Source organism: Mandrillus leucophaeus, unplaced genomic scaffold (genome assembly GCF_000951045.1).
Source record: "Mandrillus leucophaeus isolate KB7577 unplaced genomic scaffold, Mleu.le_1.0 Scaffold1083, whole genome shotgun sequence".
Taxonomy (NCBI): Eukaryota; Metazoa; Chordata; class Mammalia; order Primates; family Cercopithecidae; genus Mandrillus; species Mandrillus leucophaeus.
The window spans coordinates 972,976-994,963 of NW_012099021.1; the positions used below are offsets into that span (position 1 = coordinate 972,976).

The window sequence follows — 21,988 nt, forward strand, 5'->3', positions numbered from 1 at the left end:
GTGAAGATGAGAGAACACTGTCAAATACACAGGCTAAGGAAATCTGAAATGTAGTAATAAAAGTATATGTAAATATAGACAAAATCTTCATGTGCCAAGCAGCGTATACAGGAAGTGGATGGAAAAACTGACCACAGATGAAGATACCTTGGAGAAGGAACTGGATTGAGATCCACTCAGGGACCTTGGTCAGAGGAAGCTCCTGAATTCTTCTTGGGAAAGGGTCATGTTAGGGTTGAATTGTGTCTTTCCCCCTAAAAATATGGGGAACTCCTAACTTCCAACACCTCAAAATGTGTCCTTATTTGGAAATAAGGTCTTTACAGATTTAATCAAATTAAGACAAAGGCATTAAGGCAGGCCTCAACCCAATATAACTCGTGTGCTTATAAAAAGGAAATTTGATCACAGACACACAAACAGCAAAGATGATGTGAAAAGACACAGAAGACAGCCATCAATAGGCAAAAAAACACCTAAGGTTACCAGAAACCATGGGAGAAGCCTCAGACAGATCTTTCCCTAGAGCCTTCAGAGAGGGCGTGGCCCTGCTGACATCTTGATTTTGGCCTTCTGGCCTCCAGAACCATGAGACGATACATTTCTACTATTCTAAGCCACCCACTTTGTGATATTTTATTATAGGAACCCTAGGAAATGCATATAGTTTGGCAGTTAAAACAGATTAACACTTGCAGTCGACTTTGGTATTTGTCTTCCCTACGTGCATTCCCTTGTCCTCCTTGCTGGATGGGTCTTAGAAGGAACAGAGGGAAAAGAAGGGAGCTGCACAGGCTCATGGATGGGGCTTCTTGGCACCTACTGGGTGAGGGGAAAAGATTCTGCATCTCAGGAATGGTACAGGCTTTGACACCAGACCTGGTTAAATCTTAGCTCCGTTTACCAGCTATATGGCTTTAGGCGAATGACTTGCAATTTTCAAACTTCAGTTTGAAATAGGAAATACAACTTAACATTATAAAGAATTCTTAAGAATTATGCTTAACAAGGAGATAATCTATGTAATGCACCAAGCATGATGTCTAGTGACCAGCAGGTGACCTCCCAGATGTGCGCATGATTCTGAGTCACACACCCAGAATACCCAAGATATTTTTTTCCTTCTCTGGAAGAATCAGTCTACTGAGCATAAAAGAAACAACTAGACATGTTCTCATCAAATTGGTCTGCAGTCCTGTCATTTTTACTTTGGAGCACACCACAAACCATTTCTCCCCATCGTCCCTTCCTTAAGTTCCCTGAATTAAAGCAATAGCTCCTAACTGGCTGCCTACCTCCATTCTCTCCCCATCCTCCAGTGCGGCATTCACAGAGTCACCCACCAGAATTATCACTCTAGAGCAGGGGCTGGTAAACTACCGCTCATGGGTAAATCCAGCCCACTGCTTGTTTTTGTTTATAAAGTTTTATTATCACATAGCCACACTCATTTGCATATTGTCTGTGGCTGCTTTTGCACTATAGTGGCAGAGCTGAGTAGCTCTGACACACTGTAGTTCCACAAAGCTTAGAATACCGACTATCTGATCCTTTACAGAAAAAGTGTGCCAGGCCCTTGGTAACTTGCCATTCCCTTCAGTGACTTGCTTCTTATACAAAACCTACATTGAGTAGTTGGCCCTTGCCTGTCCTTCCTGGCTCATTTCTCTTTTATTTATTTTTTGAGACAGGGTCTCATTCCGTCGCTCAGGCTACAATGCAGAAGCACCATCTTGGCTCACCGCCAGCTCCACTTCCTGTGCTCAAGCGATTCTCCCACCTCAGCCTCCCAAACAGCTAGAATTACAGGCTCACACCACCATGTCTGGCTAATTTTTTTGTATTTTTAGTAGAGATGAGGTTTTGCCATGTTGGCCTGGCTGGTGTTGAACTCCTGGGCTCACGCTATCTGCCTGCCTCGACCTCCCACAGTGCTGAGATTATAGGCATGAGTCACCCTGCCTGGCCTCCTGGCTCATTTCTTGCCACTCCCCTATGTCCCACTCTTGCTGATTAAGAGTCCCCCCAAACACCGCGTGTTGCTTCCACCTGTAACATCTCTACTCCCTTTCCGCATGAAAAAATTTCACATATTCTTCAAGATTATTTTTAAATGTCCCTTCCCTCTGAAGCCTTCCAGCCCTATTCAAGGGTCAGGCACTCCTTCCTTAGAGCTCCCTTAGCACACTGTGACATCCCTTCAATAGACAGCATGTTGTAGAGAGTGAATATGGGTCTACAGATCTTTCTCCTTTGCTGGACACCCCCAACCTAAGCCTCTCATTTCCTCCTGGAGCACACTGTTCTCGTCCAGGATAGCAGTTACCAGTTTGTAATCATCATGTATTTTATCTGTCTATTTATGTCTTAAATGCCCATCCCCTAATAACTGTGAGCCCCGAGAAGGCAGGAACTAAGACTGTCAGAATCACCATCACTTTACCATCACCTAGCCTGGAGCCAGCCATATAGTTGTTCAAATTATTAAATGAACTGATGATCGGCTAAACACAAACTATATATATATGTGTGTGTGTGTGTGTGTGTGTGTGTATATATATATATTTTTTTACTAATAAATCAAATACAGGTGAAAGAGAATCTAAGGTACCATAGCTGTTGCTTTATGGGCACACATGGTACTGCCTTCCAAACCCTTTTGCACCCTGCCACAATCCAGAAGATTGGATGGGCAGAAGCACCACTGACAGCTTAGATGTAGATACCTGACGCATGTATACAGCCCTGTGCACTCATTTGTGGGAATCGGTGTGGAACGTGTACATAGGCCTTTTTCATGACAGAAAATTCAGACCCTGTGGAATAGGAATAAAGCCAAGTACAGGATTATGTAACTTCACTGAACCACACTTGTGTGGAGTCATACAGCATCCCAGCTACACCTTCCTGGGGAAGTACTTCCGCCACTCCTTGTCTACTGAGGAAAAGTGGGGCAGAACACCTGTAGCTTCTTCTCTCCAAGGGAAGAAGGAGGTCCCTAAGGAGAGTGCCCTGTGTGTCCATCACACCCACACCCAGCCAAAGGGACCCTGCACATGCCCACATCCAGGTGAGAGACCTGGCTGGGAGGAGAGTGGGGAGGGGTCTGGCAGGTTTGATCCTTCCTTGCCTCCTACAGTGTCCTCCAGTACCTTCAAGCTGTCCTCCAGGGAACGTTCAAGCTGGAAATGTGACGCTTGAATGATGCACTGTTTACTTTTCCTGACACCTGAAGGCTCAAGATCAAGCAAATAATTCAGCTGAGCTGCTGCTTTGTGTGGGGAAAGAAAAATATCCCAAGGCCATTTCCCGTGTGACCTTTTGGATTCAGGATGGTGACCTTTGGGAGAGCCCTTTCCATAAAGGCCTTCTGTGAAAGTGTGTGCATTTCACTGAGATGTTTCCAAGAAGAGCAAAGATGCCATTTCAACCAAGGCAAATATATGAAGTTGGCAGCCAAACCCTAATTCCAGCTCTGAGCCTCAGGGATGTCAGCACCATGAACATGAACCAAGGCAAAGCTGAATTTCTTGTTTAAGTCAAGCTTTTAACCCTCTATGGTATCTGCCTCTGGTCTGAACAAAAGAATCTTAAGTATGAAAACAGAGATTGTCTTTGCCCCTAGATAAAAACATCTTCTGGGATGGCTTCTGGGAGGCTCTGGGATGCAACCTCTAAGCCTGGTAACAAAGAATTCATAGGAAATGCCCGTATTTTTCCATTATTAAGACCTTAAATGGCAGTGGTCAAATCCTCTAGGGTCATTCCAAGCAGAGGGTTGTCACTCCGGTAAATCTCATAACGGGCCTTTCATTTCCTACAAGATCTAAACAACTCTGTCTCCTCTTATATATTTGTCTTCATCCCCAACTACCTTTCCCGTTGCTCAGAGAAGCAGGTATCTCTTCTCTAGTCCAAAGCTGGTGTCTCCTCCCCACAACCCCACCATGCTCTAGGTCCTCTTCCTTCCTCCTAAAACCTTGGTGCTGCTGCCATCCTTACCTCCAGGTATCTACACAGCAGATGCCAATTCCCCATGCCTGAAGTGGAGTTTCAGCACATCATGCTCTCTTGGAGAATACGTTGAGGCAAATTCAGTGGATGATATACTGAATGCACCTGAATTTGACATGGTCTGGACTTAACAATAAGTGAGTTGTTAATGCTCACCACTGGGCATTGTGAAAGAAATTTTCTCTGCTCCACCTAATAAAAGCTGAAGACCTGAAACACCCATCCAGAATTTCTATAATGATATCCAACTATCAACATGGAAGCCATCCAGAATATGAAGAGAAATATTAGAAATCTGTGCGGAAAAAAGTGAAGATGGAGACACCTCTCCCAGCATGCATAGTCCATTTGTGGCCACTCTATAACATGTGCTGGTTGAATAGGCGTGGTGGCTCACGCCGGTTATCCCAGAACTTTGGGAGGCCGAGGTGGGCAGATCACGAGGTCAGGAGTTCAAGACCAGCCTGACCAGCATGGTGAAACCCTGTCTTTACTAAAAATACAAAAAATTAGCCAGGCATAGTAGCGTGTGTCTGTAATCCCAGCTACTCGGGAAGCTGAGGCAGGAGAATCACTTGAACCCAGGAGGCAGAGGTTGCAATGAGCCAAGATTGCGCCACTGCACTCCAGCCTGGTGGCAGAGCAAGACTCTGTCTCAAAAAAAAAAAAAAAAAAAAAAAAAAAGTGCTGGTCTTTTCCATCTTTAAAACACTGTCTCTACCTAATACCTCTAGCTGCTGTCTTTTCTCTCGTTACTTTTATAGCCAAACTTCTAAAAATAATTGCTAAAGTTTGGTATGTCCGCTTCCTCACCTCACATTTGTTCATCAGCTCCCCTCATCTGTTAGAATCCCCTCACCAAGTCGTCAATAGCTTCGGAATTTCCAAATCCATGGACATTTCAGATCTCTCGTTCTTCCATGTCATTTGAAGCTGTTGATCCCCCTCTCCTGGAAACTCTCCTCTTCCACATCCCAGTCTCCCATTTCCTCCTGCCTTTCTGCACATCCCCTTCCCTGTTGACTTCACTGGATCCTCTCCTTCCTTCCCTGAGGTCAGTGTTGTGCCCTAGTACCGCCATTCTCAGAAGCAATCTGGCACAGGACTGGCATCCTGATAGCTGACTTAAAATCCTAGGTCCATGACTTATAGCTATGTGACCTTGGGCAAATTACTTACCATCTCTGTGCCTAGGTTTACTCAGCTGTAATATAGGTAAAATAATAGTAGTACTTCCTAACAATGGTTGTTGAGAGGATTAATACACATAAAGTGTTTAGAACATACAGTACACACTCAATAAACATAAGCTATTGTAATTCCTCTTGCTATACTCCATAACCCTCCGTAACCAACTGATCCACACCATGACTTCACTACTTTGGTTAAAGTTTGCTTGTGGGCCAGGCACAGCAGCTCACACCTGTAATTCTAGCACTTTGGGGGACTGAGGCAGGAGGATCACTTGAGGCCAGGAGTTCAAAACCAGCCTGGTCAACATAGTGAGACCCTGCTCTACAAAAAGTTTTACAAATTAGCTGGACATGGTGGCATATGACTGTAGTGCCAGCTACTCAGGAGGCTGAATCAGGAGGATTGCCTGAGCACAGGGGTTCGAGTTCAAGACTGCAGTGAGCTATGATTGTGCTGCTGCCTGCCGGCCTGGTCACAAAGTGAGACACTGTCTCTTAAAAAAAAAAAGTTAGCTTTCTTGTAAATCTTGAAGACTTTTCTCCTGAATGTCAAACCTAGAAAACATCTGCCCACTAGCGATCTCTCCCAGACTATCATAATACTTCAAACTCAGCATATCTGAAACTGAGTTCATCATCTTTCCTATAACTGCTGCTCCCTCCTCCCCGTCCCTTCTCTCTCCTAATGAATAGCCCCACTATCCTTCCCACTGGCTGCCAGGCCAAAATGTCAGAATCATCCTAGACTCCTGCCCCTCCCTTACTCCCCCGTTCAGTCAGTCACCAAGTCATGCCAACTTTATTGCCAAAGGCTTTCTTAAGTCTGTCCAATTCTCCACCCTAATTACCAGTGTCTTATTAGGACCTCATTATTTCTCACCTAGATGGTAGTAAGTCACAATAATATTAAAAATAATACTGACCACTAGTATGACATGCCAATTACAAATAAACCACTGTAGTAGACATTTCACATACTTCATTGTATGTAACCCTGACTACTATGCATGTCACCCATAAGGGAGGAAGTAGAGTCCGCTGTTTTCAGATAAGACAGAGGCTCAGAGACATTTGCTAAACAGCCCAAGTTACAGGGAGTGTGGCTGGGAAGGAGGCTGAGATGTATCTGACTCCAAATCCCAGGCTTTTTCATCCCCTAAACTGCAATAACATGCTAACTGGTCTTCTTGTCACCCATATTATTCTTCTCCAATATTTACTCTATTGCCAGAACAGTATTAGAACTCCAATATTTACTCTATTGCCAGAACAGTATTAGAACTCCAATATATACTCTATTGCCAGAACAGTATTAGAACAAAACTTTGACCCAGTCTCTCCTCCATGTGAAATCCTGCAGTAGCTCCCCACTATCTTCAAAGTAAAATTCCAATTCTCTAGTAAATTCAGATGTGGTTACCTTGCCCCTTCACAGACTGACTTCCTTTGTCCCCAGTCATGCTTATCTGCCTTCCCTTCTTGAAACAGCCCTGGCCTGCTCACCTGGACATGCTGGACTTCTCACCGGCCCATCTGCCTAGGCTCCACTTCTCCTCTCATCAGTCTGGATGCTCCATCTCTGCCTCTTCAATGCATGTTGTCTTGGACTCACCTGCTCTCCAAGCTGAGTTTAGGTGTCCCTCCTGTGGGTGCATGTAGCACCCTGTGATTGCCTCTAGTATGGCACTTTAAGGTAGTACAACATTCATTGACTGAGCATCTACCATATGCCAGAGTTTACAGTAGGCTCTGGTGATTTGGGAATCAATGAGACATATGTCCTGCTTTCAGAGAACTTACTGTAATGAGAGATGGACAGCAAAACATTGCATTACTATCTCTGATTCCCTTGTCTGTCTCCACACTGGAGTGCTGAGCTCCTTGGGCACAAAGAGTATCTTGTTCATCTCTGCTTCCAAGGCCTGGAACTGTGCCTGGCACACGAGGGTGTCAGTAAGTGTTGACAGCTTGAGCTGAGCAGACACACCAAGGTCACCAAGCTGTCTCTGTGAACACATGAGCACACCCAAAGGGACACTTTTACTTTCACGTGTGTCTTTTTCAGACTAAATGTCTGAGTCATTGTCTTCTGAAGTTCTGCGAGATCCTGCAGTACACCCTGCGTTTGACATGCAGCAGGGTCTAACACTGTCGAATGCCCAGGCTAACCATTCCTGCCCTGTGTGACTGACCCATTAGGAGATTAAGGGACCGAGGCCTCACAGCAAGTAAATGGCATTGCTGACTCTCTTCTAGTGCTCATTCTGCCTGCTCTCAGGTTGACAGCCACATTCAGTGCAGCAAAGAAGGATGCCACTGTCAGAGGTTGCTCGGCCAAGTGGCACTCAGGATGGGGGAACTCAGGAAAGAAATGCACCCTTCTTCCAGTAAGAGGACCTATCCGCCTCCTCCCATGGACTGCCACGGCCTGTCTCGTCTTGACAAGATGAGCATGTTTGTGGAGGTGCCCAGAGAAAGACAGCTTTAGGCAGCCCTTTTGATCGAAGTCCCCTTGCAGAAACAAGATCCCCTGAAGTCTGTTCCCTGCAGCTACCGCCGGCCCCATCTGAATGACAAGGGCAGGAGGGGGCAGGGCAAAAGGGGAGAGGCTTAAATTACAGCAGGTGTTTTGTAAAAAGTCTTCTTTTCCTTGCAAGTTTATGGTTGCTTCTCTACTAAGCAGCATTTCCCCCTCCTCTCACCATGGAGGGCAAAGTGCAGGCTGCCTTAGTGATCAAAGACAGGGCAAGAGGAGGAAGAGAGTTTGTGAACCCCAGAACAAAGAGCGTCTCACTTCCCCCAGGCACAGCCTCAGATGCCAGGCTGGGGAGAAGGAAAGGGGGAAAAGTGGGGAGGAAATGGCCATTCCTATCCCAACCACAGTGGCCCATACTCTTTCACCTCCTTTTTCGAAAACAGATTTTCTAAAAGTATCTTTGATGATAACAGCTCTCTGGAGACTATCTGGAGCGGGATAAAGGGCTCAGAGTTTGGTGCCCTGGACCTGATCCTGGCTCTGCCTTTTAGTTGTGGGTGTGACCCTGATTCCTCCTCTAATACAGACCTCAGAGGGTGTTTGTCAGGATCCATGCAATAAAGGCAGCTAAAGCCCCTAGCACAGTGCCTGGCACCCACCCCAGGTTATAATTGATCTCTAGGAACCACTCCTGGGACCACTTCCCTGGAGGAAGGATGGTCCCCAGAAGACAGCATTCTTCTCCCTGTCTCTAATCCTTGATCACTGGCTGGACTGAGTCTTCTTCTGTACTTACATCTTCTCTGTCATGGCACTAATCCACCATAGTGTGTTGTCTGTTTTCTTGTCTATCTCTTCCTTCAGACCATGAGCATCTTGAGGTCCAGGAATGGGAATTCCATGCTAGAGTATTCATTCACTCATCTATCACTTACTAAGTGCCTCCTATGTGCCAGGGGGTCACTAAGTGGTGAATAAATGAGTAAAGCCTGGGGATAACCTATAAAAGGACCTATATCAATTGTCTAATCAATAAGCACATGCACCCGTCCTCTGTGGGGAGCACAATGCAATCAGCACATGCAAAAGGCTTTGGGCTCAAAGACAGACTGCAAATGGGAATGCAATTCCCAGGAAATGTGTCAGTCCTAACAGCTGTTGATCTGCTGGATCCCAGGTTGGATTTTATATGAAACAAACTTTAGCATGAAAACTCAATCTCTCTCTCTCTCTCTCTCTGTCCCCACTGCCTCCCCCCTTCCTTCCCTCTGTTTCCCCATCCCTTTCTAAGTCTGGAGAAATTTAGCAATTGCTTAGCAATTCATGCAGACTTTTGAATGCTCTAAAGGTAAAACCCAGACTCTGGAGGGGCCACTCACATAGCTCATCAGCTAGGGCTTTGAAAGGAAAACAAAACAACTATCCACAACGTCCCAGCTCAGTTTTGTTTTTGATGTGATTTCTTTGCTTACTAGAGACAGTGTCCCTCCCTGACCCATGGGCTCTGGTCCCACTGCCCCAGGACGAAACAAGGCCAGCAGAGATAAGAGGCAGAGCCACTATTCAAAGAGGTCACCACACCTGAGCTTTAAATGCCCACTCCATTGTCTCAAAACAGTACAGAGACAGACTCCTGGACTGGTCAAATGTCAAAGCCACTTCCCCAGGCCCATCTCTGCCCCCCAGCCCCCACCATATGCCTGCATGTCTTCCAGGCCCTTTCTTGACTCTTACACATGCTGTTTCCTATTTGTAATGCTCTTTAATCACCAGTCCCTTCAAACCCACCAAGCTCCCGCTTACATGTTAAGGCCGAGCTCACACATCTTCTTCCTGATGCCTTTCCTGACTCTTCTAGCAGAGATGGTGCTGGTTCCTTTGAGCTCCCAATTCTCTGCTCAGCTATCTTATTCTATATAACACACTCTGATGATCTATTCACATGGCCAACATATGTCATGGACTGCAATCTTGATGGTACAAACCAGGTCTTTTTCATCTTTGTGTCTCTAGCACCTGCACAGAGCTACTTATTGCACGTGTATTCCAAGTCCACACTAATACCTCAAGATTCTGCCACCACTCTAGTCTGACACCAAATGCCCTTTACAGCACTAAACAGGGTTTCACGCAGAGTCAAACAACACAGTGCATTTCACAGAGAATACAGCGCAAGATGTAAACAGGGCAAAGTGTATCTCCCTAGAACTAGACACACAAAGCAGGGGCCAGCTTCATCAGAAAGTCTGCCACAGGTCAGTTAAGAGGTGCTACCCAAAGTGGCAGCCAACAAGATGTGACATCAGAGGCCTCAAGACCTGGCACCAAGCCTGACATTTCTACCCTGGGCTAGTTTATCTTCTGTGCCAAGCTATAAAAGCCTCAGTATAAATACAAGGGATGCCCAAACATCTTGGGTCGCACTTTTACTCAAGTCATTCATATCCTAAAGGAATTTGTTTCTCAGGTCAGTCAGCTAGTGACCTAGGAGAGGGGATGATGCCAGGAGACAGTATGAGTCTGGTGTGGGAAGGGGAAGGCAGTGCTATAGGGCAGTGGTTCCCAACCTTTTTGGTTCCAGGGACCAGTTTCCTAGAAGACAATTTTTCCACGGATAGGGGGAGATGGTTTCAGGATGAAACTGTTCCACCTCAGATCATCAAACATTAGATTCTCATAAGGAGTGTACAACCTAGATCCTTCACACATGCAGTTTGCAATAGGGTTCACACTCCTAGAGAATCTAATGCAGCTGCTGATCTGACAGGAGGCGGAGCTCAGGCGATGGCCTGTTCCTAACAGGCCAGGGACCAGCCAAGGGGTTTGAGGACCCCGCCGTGGGGATCTGAAGAGTCTTGGATGTCAATGGACAGGAAAGTTCTCACCCTACTCAACCCTCAAAAGCAGCACTTACTAGAGTGTTTCCCTGGCCCCTAAAAAACCCACAAGGCTTTACACGCGCCAGGTGACCTCATCCCACTGAAGTTTTGGAGACAACCTGCCAAAATAAGCAAACTCAGGGGGATTACAGCTGTGCAGGACAGCTGTGGAGGAAGCCAGAGTACACAAATGTGCAGGTCTTTGTGTAAGACAGTCTAGCCCACAGAGCAAGTGGCCCAGGGACTAGCAAGGAGTGGGCTCGGCTTTAAAAGCCAAGGCTGCATTAGAAGCAATAAAAGATTCCAAGTTAGTTTAGTGATCAGTTGTAACCAAGTATCCAGCGTAAAACACAACTTACCCAGAGGGTCAGTGAATGTTTTCTACTTCTCCAAATCTGCTTCTCCAACAGAGAATTTAATATTTAATAATATGGATTATTAAATTCCCTTAGCCAGTTTTACCTTCAATAGATAAATGAGCCTTACAATACGTGGAGAGAAGGTGTACTTTGCATCTGATCAAGTATAATGTGGGAGATTGAGCTGGTGGCATTTATTCATCCATCCCTCATTCATCAATTGGTTTCACCAATATTTACATGCTAGGTGCATACTGCAAAGGGCACATGCTCGGTAAGGACAAAGCTGGGGTCACAGAGTTTTTGACCCCAAGTGTGCACCTCTGTCCTCCAGGCAGGTGTGTGTTGACTCCATCCCCCCATCCCAAAAAAAGTTAATGCTCTTCTAGCCCTGACTATGTACACTTAGGCTCAATTTAGCATAAAGATCAGTGGTGCTGGGAAGTAACCCCAATGTCCTGCCCCTCTGTGGCTTGGGGCAAAGCAAGGAGGCAAGGAAAGGAACAAGAGTTGTAAGAATAATGGCATAGTCTTAAATCACAAGCATGATGCAGGTGGAAAACCCAGTGGACTTAGGCTCTCATTAATGCACTTAACAAACCTTATCTCACATTAACTGAGCACTTACTATATGCCAAGCACTGGGCTAAGCCCTTTACCTGCATAGTGTGAAGAGTATGTGTTTTGAAATCCAGATGTCTGTGTGAATCTTGGCCCTACCACTCATTAGCTCCATCACTCTGGGCAAACTGCTTAGCCTCTCTGTGCCTCTGTTTCTTTGTCTGGAAAATAGGGCAATACCAGTAGTAACTGTAAAGGACATTACAGGGTTTAAATGAGTAAAAACATATAAAATGCTAAACTTGAACCATGTCCTGCAATTAGGTAGGCACTCAGTATTAAGATGAATGATTATTATTCCATTAGTTAGTCATACTAGTCTGCAGAGAAGGTATGCTATTTCTTCTTACCAAGAAGGCTTTGTGAGACTGAGTCAACTTGACCAAGGTCAAGTAATTAACTTTTAACAGAGTTAATAAGTGGCAGAACTGAGATTTGAACTCAAGAAGCCTGACTCCAAAGCCTGAAAGCTTAGCCATCATCATGAGCATGAACGGTACTGAGTTAGATTCTAAGTGTGTAACACCAGGGGAGAGAAAAACAAAATACTACAAGAGAGATATATTTAAAAAAAAAAAAAGGCGGGACAGGGGAGGGGAGAAGGGAGGCTGAGGCTGAGGCTTCCCCGCAACCTGGGGTAGGGCAGAGAGCAACAAAATTGTCTGTAGGAACTGAAGAATGATGCTTCACCCAAAAGGAAACTTGACCTCTAGTCTCAAAGACTGATTGCCAGCCAAGGAGGAAGAAGGGCATTCCAAAAAGTCAGGACCTAGAATACCAAAAGAATAGTAAGTTGAGGGAATGTCAGAAACATAGAGGAAGTGGCATAAGGTGAGGCCAATTGTGAAGAGCCATGTGTACAAGGTCGGGGTTTACATTTTATTCTGTAAAGACAGTGATTGTCAAACTTTAAGATGCAGAGGAATTACCTTCAGTGCTTGTAAAACACCTGCAGATTCCCAATTCCCATCCCTTCTGTTAGCAATGGGGAACCAACAAGGGTATTAAGGCAATATAGCAGCATGACCTGCTGTGGATTTGGCAACAGAATTCTGGCACTGGAATGGAGGGAAAGACAGGGACAAAGACTGGTATAATCAGCCAAACTAGAGCAGATAAAAGGATGACAGCTGGAAATAATGGCACTCTTCATGAAGTGACACATTAAACCTGGGCTTCTCAACCTCAGCACTGTCAACATTTTAGGCTAGATGATTCTTAAACCCTGGAAGCAGAGTGGGGGAGAGGGAAGATGTCTTGTGCAATACAGGATATTTGGCAGCATCCCTGGCCTCTACCCACCAGATGAATGAGATCCTCTTCTACTTACATGATGACAGCCAAATATGTCTCCAGACATTGCTAGATGTCACTTGGGAAGTAAAATCAAAATTCCAGTTGAAAACCATTACTTTAATAAGCCCTAGCATCCTGCTTTACAGATGAGGAAATCCAGCTATAGAAAGGTACAGAAAGGCCCCAGCCAGGATTCAAGCTGGTGGTCTCACTCCAGGGCCTGGGCTCTGAGCTACTGCGCTTGACTGCCTTTATGGAAAGGAGATTCAAGCCAGCCTTCTGAACAGTATTACACATTTTGTGACAGACCGGATGCCAAGAAGGGGATGAATTAATAAGGTTCAAAGGTGAAATCTCAGTGCTTGCCGCTGAACTCAGAGGACAGTAGATACTAAAGTAGTTTGGGTTTGAATAGAATCAAGGTGTATTAGGTCAAAACGGAAAAAAAATCTGGTCCCTTGTACTATGAGCAAGGAGGTGGGGGGTTGAGGGGACCGTTCTTGCTCAGACTGAAGAAAGGAATCTTCTGTAGGGCTGGACTTGAAGTGTGTGTGTGTGTGGTATAGATCAGCTAGGACCCAAATCCTGGCTGGGCCCTTTCCTCGCTAGCTGTGTGGCCCCATCTTATTTTGCCTGTTTGTAAAATAGGGGTAAGAGTCCCTATGCATAGGCTTGTTATGAGAACTCAGGCAGTTAATAAAAGCAACATGGCAAGCCAGCACGATGTGGTTGGCACTCCTCTCCTTCCAGGACATCCTTATTTCCTCCGTGCCCCAACGCGCTCTGTATTGCGTGCCAACACCTCCCCTTACTCCTCAATAGTAGGTGTGGGGACCCTCACGCAGACCCCCCAGATAGAGCGGCGTGGACTGTCTGCGCGCCCCCCTCCACCAGCAGAGCGTCCCACTGGGACTTTAGGGGGCGCCAACAGCCTTTCACTCCTTAATTCACTCGGCTTTCGGGGTCCTGGGGGTCGCCAAATGCGCGCGGCGAGTTGGCTGCCCCCGAAACAAACCAGGTAAATAGTCCACGGTGCAGCACTTTCTGCAGGTCCGCCCCCTGCAGGTTTGGGATCGAAGCCAGTCAGGCTCAGCCCAGCTCCCACAGGCGCAGGAGAGAAGCGCCAGATTTGGGAACGACCTACTCTCCGAAGCTGGGCTGCAGAGGCAGGCAGCTGAGAGTTGTTCTATCCAGAAAGAAGCAGTGGGGCGAGAGAAGAAACAGGAAAGTGGGAGGAAGACGAGGCAAAAAGGAAAGCGCTGGGAAGCAGAGTTCCTTGTGGAACCCAGCCTGCAACACCTGGGCAGGGGCTTGGGAACAAAGCAGCGGCTTCAGGTCAGAAGTGCTCTGGGTGTTTCCGAAAAGAGGGCGCTCCGGCGAAGCCGGAGCCCGCTGGGGATGCCGGGCGCCCCAGAGCCCAGGGTGCGCTCTCGGGCGCCGCTTACCTTCGCTGGGGCCCCGGCGCGCACTTCCGGGGACCGCGCTCGGGGCGCGCGGGGCCGAGCAGGGGGACCCGGAGCTGATCACCGAGGGGCGGACGCGACAAAGCGCTGCCCGGGGCTTGGGCCGGCACTAGCACCTCGGAAAGGAATCCTGCCGGAGGGGCCGCCGGGGTCAGGGCTGGCCTGGGGACGTGGGGTCCCGGCCTGGGTGCTCACGGGCGGCGGCGCCAAACCCCGCAGAAGCTGGAGGAGCCCGAGTCAGTGGGAGGAAAAGGTTGTCTCATTTCCTTCGATCTCCCCCCTCCTCCACCCGCTTGGCTCCGGACCTGCCCTCCCTCTCCCCCGCCCCCTTCTGCAAGCCAGCGGCCCATGTGGGCGCCCGCAAGACGCGAAACCTGAACGGCGGCAGCGTGCGGCACCTCCCTCCGCGCCAAGTTAGTTCACGCTCCCAACTCCCGCCTGCCTCCCCGCGCTGCCGACTGTCTGTAGGGCTGGGGAGGTTCCCCATCGGCAGTCCCCACCCTATCCCGGTCCTCCAGCCTTTCCTCCTGCTGGGACGAGCCCAGATTTGAAAGCACACCTCCAAGCCCCTGCCAGCATCCATCCTCTCATTCCTGTCCCGTCGCCTGCTTTGAGCCTGTATTCAGCCACTGAACTCAGACAGGAAATAACCACTTACTCTGTTAAATTTGATCAACTTTTTTTTTTTTTTTTTCCTGAGTGGGAAGTTAAAGCCTGATGCATAATCTCGAAGGAATGTTCATTTTTATCGGAAGAAATGCAGCTGAGGCCTGTGTTTGGCCTTTCGCTTTCAGGGTTAGGGTCTTGTTTGTTAAAATCAACAAGTATTTATTGAGAGTGATAGGCGCTGAACTGCGCGATGGAAACGAGAAACAACCAGAGGGACACCCTGTTCCTAGACAATCGTCATAGGGGGTGACTGCAGGGAGAGAGCAGGTCCCAGGATGCCGTGGTCTCTTAAGAGATGGGTCACGGAGTGAAAGTCTTCTACAGAATCAGAATAAAAGCATGGACAGAGGGAAGACGGAATAAGAAAGCCCTCAGGAGGCGGTCTAGCAAAGAACACGGCCAGGGCAGTGAGTGATGGTGGGGAACGGGAGGCGGGGGTGAATGTTGTGCCAGTCCCTTAGGAAAGGAGAGGAGCTGCTAGAAGCAGTGGGATGAAACTGATAAGATCTGAAGCCCAAGGGCTTGAAAGGGAGAAGATGAGGAGAGGATGAAGGAGAGAGATAACTCCCAGGCCTCTGGCTAGAGTAGCCAGTGACCAAGTGGATAACTAGAACCTCAGAGTACTTTCTGGAGCTGCTACTCCAAGTGTGGTCCACAGACTGGCAGTACTAACACCACATGGAAGCCTGATGGAAATGAAGACCCTTGGGCTGCACTTGAACCACTGGATTAGTATCTGCAGACTAACAAGATCCCTAGATGATTCAAATGTGCATTAGAATTTGGAAGCACTGCCCACTAGACCACTGACTGTATATTATACTGTATATTAGACTGACTGTATATTAGACTATGGAGCCCTGGGTGTATATTAGAAACACCTGGGGAGCTTTAAAAACCAATAGGAGGCCCCAGCTCCACCCTCACAAATATTTCTTTAATTGTCTGGGGTGGAGCTCCCACATCAGTTTTTTTCAAATTCTCTCAAGATGATCTCATACAGCCAGAGATGAGAGCCACTGTTTTAGACTTACTCAAGAGCTACTTCATTTTACCTTGAAATGCCGCTGTTCAGAAAGGAAAACAACGCCTATCTGTAGATGACAATGTAAAGACAGGTTATCCCACTCTAGTGCAGAGGCAACTGGTCTGATAGAAAGGGCCCTTGTTTCCTAAACTAATCAGGGAACAAGGTTCTAGCCTCAGACAGCACTAAATTACTCTCTGAACCTGACAAAGTACTCCCCTCTCCGACCTCTGTTTCCTTATCTGTAAAAACAATACACACTTGCCTGACTCCGAATTCCACACTCTGGCATGCAAGGTGCCATCGTCAGAGCTCCCCCTAACTCTCCAGCTTTCCAGCAGGCATATGGAGAGGCTGTGTTGAGAAGTGGGGTTTCCTGATATAATACTTTGTGTGTTAGCCAAGGGCACAGCCCTGTATGAATACCAGAGATCAGAGGTTTGTGTGCCGAGCACAGGAGCACACATACAATCAGTGCTCAGTAAATGTGTGTTGAATGAACTAATTAGTAAAGAAATAAATAGGGCACAGATGCCCCTGCTGGGATGAGCCCAGATTTGAAAGCAGACCTCCAAGACCTCCAAGTGTTGGTACTTAGTACGTGCCATTAGGATTGAAAGCCACTCCTGTAGGAAATGCAGAGACAAATGCGTAGACTTTCTTTAGATGGGCCCTAATCTTGAGCCTATTCATTTGCCCCCCAGGCTGGAGAAAGGACAACTGGAAGCACTCTGACCCAATCTAGCTTTGGATTTAAAAATACTACCACTACTAAGAACTGCTAATATGTGTTGGTACTTAGTACGTGCCAATCACTGGGCTGTGTCTCACTTATAAACATTGCCTCATTTTATTAAAATGAAGCAGATACTGTTGAACCCCCTACACTTCAACAGATTTCAGAAATCACAGGTATGGAAAGACTAGAGCTGCCATCTAGATTATCTCCTGCCTCTGGTTGTGCAGCAGGACAGAAGTGCATCCGTTGCTAGCCTGAGAGCCCCTCTTGGGGTTCCTGCGGGTCATTCTCCAGAACATGCATCCCTGCATGAAGGCCAACATTGAGATAAATGACTACTTAAGGATCCTACAGAGGCAGATTCTACCAGGAGCTATGTCAGGGAACCTATGAGTTATGGCTGCACCTTGGAAAGAAACCCCTCAAAGCCACTAACTTCATGCTTGCATGCACACGTGTGTTCATGTGTGTGTGTATGCTTTTAATGAGAACCTCTTAGATACCAAACGCTATGCCACTCCTTTCCACATACATTTCTTTTAATCAGCACAGAATCTTGATTGGCTAAGTATTCTTGTTCTCTTATTTTATAAATAAGAAAACTGGAACAACATGAAGATCTGTTCATCTCTGTAGCCCAAGTTTCTTAGGGGTATATTCTATTGCATCGTTGTTCATGTCCACCACCTCTGCCTACCCCCATTCTATGAAGGTGAGAATCTTCATTTCAAGTCCCATTCACTTGTTATGGTTACAAGTCTTTGAAACTCTCTGTGCCTCATTTTCCTACCCACAAAATAAATTGTCTTTGGTTGCTGTTTTCTGAAGGTACTGTGTGTGGCTTCACACTCTAGGCTGAGAGGCGATGAGGGGAGATAGCCCATAGACTGTTAACAGAAACTGAAAACACTGGGTTGATTTATTCCAAGATGAGAGGGCCCATTGCTTCATTAATGGCAAAATTATTATAAAATAGAGAAATAGCTATTTTCCATTTCTAGGGAGACATATTTATGGAACAGTGCCAAATATCAATTAAGACTTTAGGTCAGATGTGAGAAAGGGGCATTAAACCTCTGCTAGACTAAGGCAGATTCTCAATGGCTAACTTTTGAAGCTGCCTATCCTGGTCTCATAGGGTCTGCTGGATAGGCCTTCAGGGTGGAGGTGGTCAGGGAACACAGGAGAGGTTGGAATGCACAGGCTGATACAGGAAGGGCAGAGGAGTAGGAAGTCCATATGCACAAGCACAGCGTACAGCTCCAGTTCTAACCAGAGATGAAGAATTAGAGGAAGAAAAGGGTTCATCCCAGGAAACTAGGATCTGCAGCTCAGGATCTTAAGTAACCACTTCATGCCTGGTTGCAGGCCCAAGGCTAAGAGCTGGGGCTCACAGTGTGAGCAGCTTTTGCAGATGTGGGCAGGTAATGCCAGCAGAGTGCACAGGGCTCCCACGGTGCTGGTGGTCAGAGCAGGGAACCACAATCCCCCCACCCTGGTGTTGTGGCCAACAGCACATCCAGTTCATGGAAAAAGTCTAGAAGCCAGGGCCCCTTCAGCTAATACAAAGAAGATGTGTTAGTTTTAACGCTCAGTGAGTGGAGGCTGTGGCATTCCCTCAGTGGCACAAATGTCGTGACGACAAGATTTGATAGGAGGATCATGTTCTACCCCTGTCACCACTGAGCCCTATCCATCAGCTACTGTTAGACAAGACTCTAGCCACATTCCTCTTGCTTCTGCTTCCAAAACTCCATCTGCATTTGCATAGCAGTAATTTGATGATTTCACAAAGCTCATTGTGGCAAATATTTACTAGTTTTTGCTTCAAACAGAAATACAACCTCAGACTTTGATTACCCCCATTTTACTGATGAACAAAGGCACAACACCCAAAGGCAGCCAAAAACAAAAACAAACTGAGTTACCAGTTGAGCGAAGGTGAAACCCTTAGACCCCTATGGTTTACCCAAAAATGATGAGCAGCTAAAGGCACCACAAGATGCTTGCAGTGAGAATATGTCCAGATATGTCTTCACCCAAAATCATCTGGCACTGTGTAACCCATGTGTCTATCAATGCAGTTCAGCTTACCTGTCATTTCCTGGAGACTGCCTGCCCTGCACAGAGAACTGTCCTAGACACCATAGGCAACCTTGCTGCACGATATACTCAGCTCTCACCTGGGGCATGTTCTGAAATCACAAGCTGGACTCCAGACCAGACCAATTGAATCAGAATCTCTAGGAGTAGGGCTTTTTTAAAAAGCCTTTCCAGATGATTACAATGTGCCATTAGGATTGAAAGCCACTTCTGTAGGAAATGCAGAGACAAATTTCAAACAGTAAGGAGCTCAGTCTAGTAATGGATGATCTTCAAACGTCACCAGGAGAAGGAGAACATCAAAACTGCTCTGCTGTGTACAGAGTATTAAGACAATGCCAAATGGACAAAAATCCCTGGACTTTTCTCTGCCATAAGTAAGTGAAATCATCCCCATGTGGTAGGATGTGGGGATTTTCCTATCCCACAAGGTAGGAAATCTGGTTTTGTCCCAAGAAAGTACAAATGATTGAAACCAGAATCCTTGCCTGCTTCCACTATGGCACTGCTATTTACAAGAAGCCTTCAAACTTCCAGCTCTTATTAATTCCAGAAGTAGTAAATGATCTCCAGGAGTGATGGAGCAAGGCAGGCATGTAAAGCGAATAATGAAAGACAAAGGAAATTGCCTCATGGCCTGATGAGAGGCTAATGGATGTGCAGACAGAGACACCAATGTGTCACCATTAATGATGTCACTTTAGGAAAATCAGGAGGCCGAAAATTTTTTTTTCATGCTTTGGTCATTTCCTATCCATTCATCTTAACAAAAGTGAACTTGAAAAGAAACTGTGCACTTGTTTAAAATGTTAGTTTGGGGAAATGAGGACAACCTTTCTCTTTCTCTCTTTCTCTTTCTCTCTCTCTATCTCTCTCTTTCTCCTGTTGTCTCACTTTTGCTATTACATTTCCTAGCAAAGTAATGGGACTTCTGTTAAGGTTCATGGATAGTCATTAACCAAGTGGCATTTACATTCATTCGTTCATTCCACGACAGCCTGCTAAAATGAAACAAGTCGTTTGATAGTATTAGCTACTAACATCGCCTAGACACCAAAGGTCAAAGAATGCAGTATGCCTTATTTATAGTACAACCTTTCGCCAACTTTTTATAAGGTCTAATGGATGCATTTAATTGCCAAATAAATCAATGTTGACAGTTATACCCCCTCTGCAATCCTAGATTCCAGATATAGGCAACCAAATTATAAAAACCCACGTTCTCTAGGCCTTGTCTTTTTTTTCAGAAAGCAAAGTTTTACCTGTACAAAGGAATATGAGAGGATGCCAGGAGCACAAGTCAGTTGTTCAAAAGAACTTTTCATGGAACTAAAACCTCCAGGGAATATAAGCCACACAGCTAAGGTTCCACATGCTCTAATCACTTCTGTCGCCTTTTCAAATGTGTAATGTGCCCGAAAAGGATGAAATATTGAGTAAAAATCATCAATTAAGTATCCTCTTTATCTGTTCTATTGTGGAGTGGGGGTTTATCTCGTTGAATTATTTCCTCACAGGCCCTAGTTAGAAGAATAGAGATTTAAATACTCTTGGATCAAACACTTTATCTCGCTTGGTGTAATAGAGTAGAAATCAAAATATTTCTCTAACCAGTTGCTGCTGCCCAATACAGCATTTCTTCTGATTAATGATAGATTTTTAATAAAAACATATTCACCATTTCAACCATAAACATAGCTTAGTATACAGTTTGCTTCTTTATTTTTTTTTTCCATTTTCTATAGGGAAATTCTTATGCCCAGGTTGACACCTCCTCTACATTTTTCATCTTGGCGAACAAGGTTAAATAAGCATAAACAGAGCTTAAACAAATCATCCATACACAACACTCTCTTTCTAACCAACAGGAAGCCACTGTAAAAATGAGAGATTTCAATTATAAAAAATGAGACAATGGAACTATGAAACATGCCTAGAGAAAATGCTAATAGTTGTTCTTTAAGAAAATTCAAGTTAGATCCCAAGTCACAATATACATGGGCCCCAAAAAGTTGTCAATAAGATAAATATTTTTAAAATAAGATAAATCTGTCTATTTTTATATTGTAAATACCATTGACTTTCATTATAAAATTGAGATATCCTACTACATTTTAATCTCATGACCTGTTTGAAAAATTATCCTGCATGTCTAGAAAACTATATTGTTTAGAGAAAAAGGATACATAAGAGTTTGGAATAAAGTATAAGTTTTTAGTTAAAATAGCTCAACCTCATAGCATACCTGAACTGGACACTGAGTCCTATGTTAGGGTTCCGTTATAAGGCTGCCTGCAACTCTTCCAAATTCCTCAAAGACTTATTTTCTGTAACTCTGTGAAAGGTGTCAACTTGAGAAATTAAGAGTAATTTGGTTTGAAAGATAAATGGGCAAAACATAGGACAACAAATCATACCAAGCTCTTAATCTCCCTGAAGAGTGTACACTAACCAGAATAGATTATTGAGAGGATCCCAAACTTCTGAAACCCCCATAGTGCATGCTTTTAATCCATTCTTCGATTCATAGATTTCATGGTTGCAAATTCTAGAACACTGTATCCTTATGCACAGGTATGCTAGATCTAATCAAACCAACTGGATGGCAATGTGTTCATGTCCCCAGTGCCCAAATTGGAGTGATTTCCATTGCTTAAACCAGTGTCTGCAACCAGCAACCCGTTGGTCTCCTGTGTCTGAACGCATCTGATGGAGTTTGAGATCTACTGTAGATGTAAATGAGGAATCTAAGATTTTGATCCTAACAGAAGAAGAGCTAATAAATGAAAGGCTGATTCACTTGCTTCATTTTTAGTCCACACTGGGAATCTGTTAAATTAGCAGGTTTGATTAATGTATTAACAATACAATACTCTTGATTTATTTTAAATGGCTTGCTATACTTCCCAGAAGCATAAGGTTTACTTATAATGAGATGTGCAGGGCAACAGAGCTTCCTATGACTTCAAACTCCCTGGGCACGTGGGAAGTTTGGTCTAGGGGGCTTTTCTCTGTGCCAAAGCCCCTGCTTGCCAGACCTTTCCTCCTCATCCTTATTTCCTCTCTCCTTCTCTTTAATCTTCCCACTGCCTCCTTCCTCTGCCTTGAACATATCTGAAGCTCACCCATGTTTACGTTAATAATGTATT

The 21,988-nt window shown here is 45.5% G+C and overlaps 1 protein-coding gene across 4 annotated transcripts in view; it reads right to left on the reverse strand.

Moving 5' to 3' along the window:
- The window catches only part of EVA1A (eva-1 homolog A (C. elegans)), a 108,875-nt gene that overhangs the window by 58,627 nt on the left and 28,260 nt on the right, over nt 1-21,988 (reverse strand). Inside the window, exons 1-2 of one of the 4 annotated variants that reach the window (XM_011987279.1) lie at nt 14,861-14,927; nt 14,284-14,523 (exon numbers count right to left, since the gene is read on the reverse strand). The exons of 1 other annotated variant lie outside the window; for it this stretch is intronic. The gene's annotated coding sequence lies outside the window, so the exon portion shown is untranslated. Of the gene's footprint in view, nt 1-14,283; nt 14,749-14,860; nt 14,933-21,988 lie in introns of those variants that run through there. 2 more of the 4 variants (XM_011987296.1, XM_011987273.1) reach the window with 2 other exon arrangements.